This window comes from Peromyscus eremicus, chromosome 2, assembly GCF_949786415.1.
Source record: "Peromyscus eremicus chromosome 2, PerEre_H2_v1, whole genome shotgun sequence".
NCBI lineage: Eukaryota > Metazoa > Chordata > Mammalia > Rodentia > Cricetidae > Peromyscus > Peromyscus eremicus.
In genome coordinates, this window is record NC_081417.1 from 71903408 (window position 1) to 71904884 (window position 1477).

The 1477-nt window shown below is 38.7% G+C and overlaps 1 non-coding gene across 1 annotated transcript; it reads left to right on the forward strand.

Moving 5' to 3' along the window:
• Positions 1–623: 623 nt before the first annotated feature.
• LOC131905363 (U6 spliceosomal RNA) lies at positions 624–726 on the forward strand. The gene has a single exon (XR_009377894.1). It is a non-coding gene; the product is annotated as a U6 spliceosomal RNA (small nuclear RNA).
• The last annotated feature ends 751 nt before the right edge of the window (positions 727–1477 follow it).

Genomic DNA, 1477 nt, shown 5'->3' on the forward strand with positions numbered 1-1477 from the left:
TGACAACCATTCACTGAGGCAAGGTCTTTCAATTGAAATTAAGTTTGCCTGCACAGCTAGTTTCTCTGGCCAGCTTGTTATGGGGGTCATCTGTGCCTGCCTTCTGCATGTTGGAATTAAAGACACATAGCCAGCATTCATGTGGGTCCTGGGTATCTGATCTCCAATCCTCATGCTTACTTGGGTAGGCTTTAACCATTGAACCATCACCCCAGCTCACTATGAACACTTTTAGGTTTATTTATTTTATATTATGTCTGTGAGTATTTTACCTAAATGTATGTCTGGGTAACGTGTGCATGCTTGGTGCCCACAGAGCCAAAAGATTCCTTGGAATTGGAGTGAGGGACACTTGAAAGGCACCACGTGAAGGCTGAGAACTGAAGCCAGGTCCTCTGGAAGAGCAGCCAGTGCTCTTTTTCTGCTTTGCCATCTCTCCAGCTCCATCATTACTAACATTTTAAATACAAGATACTTACTGTAAAACTAGTATCTATACCATATATACACATTGATAGTAATCTAGCAACTACTAACTACTACAGAAAAAAAGAGTAGGATATTATTTTAGTAAAAAACCCTGCCAGTGAAAAGATTGTTTTTATCATAAAGATATTTTCTGCTTACTTTAGCAGTATGTGTATTAATATTGGAACAATATAGAGAAGATTAGCATGGCCCCTTTGCAGTGATGACTTGCAAATCCATAAAACAGTCTATATTTCAGACTGTGTCTTGTAGTAATGTCAGAAGCTACACCTGTAAAGTCTCAGCACTATGACTTCCTAAACATGAGATGAGCAAGGACAACAATAGACAGAAAGTGAATGGAGGAAAGTCCATGAGGCCTCAACTCTACACAAAGTACGATAAACAATTAAGGAATGCTAAGAGCTGGAGAAATAGTCTTTCAAAGGGAAGAGCACACCAATTGGTTATCCAATACTAAGTGGTCAGCCCTGAAAACATGCATACAAGTAACACTGTGCACACTGGGCAGGGTTCATTTATGTATTTAGGAATATATATGTTTATACATAAACATGTGTTTATGTAGCAACAATTCACGAATAAAGAGGTCATGAATTCAAAAGAGAGCAGGGTATTTTTCTCATGGGAAAAAAACCACTTTTTATACTATGTATGCAACTACAGAAGATCAAAGCAGATGTCATTCTGATCTTAAAATATTTTAGTTTCCTGAACTGATACATATGGCTTGCTGGTAATGAATTTTTGCTTTTTGCCTTTTGTACTGTGTTAGGATTCCTGACACTGTGACAGGTACCTCAGGTAAATAATGTAAAAGAAGTAAGATTCACAGTCCTTGTAGTTGTAGGCTTTGGTACACAATCATCTAGTCCTGTTGCCTTTAGGTCTTTGGAAAGGCTCAAGCAACATAAGGGAAGACCATACACAGGCCACACCACATTTGGATTCTTCTCCACGGTAGCAATAAAGACCTCTTCCTGGGAGA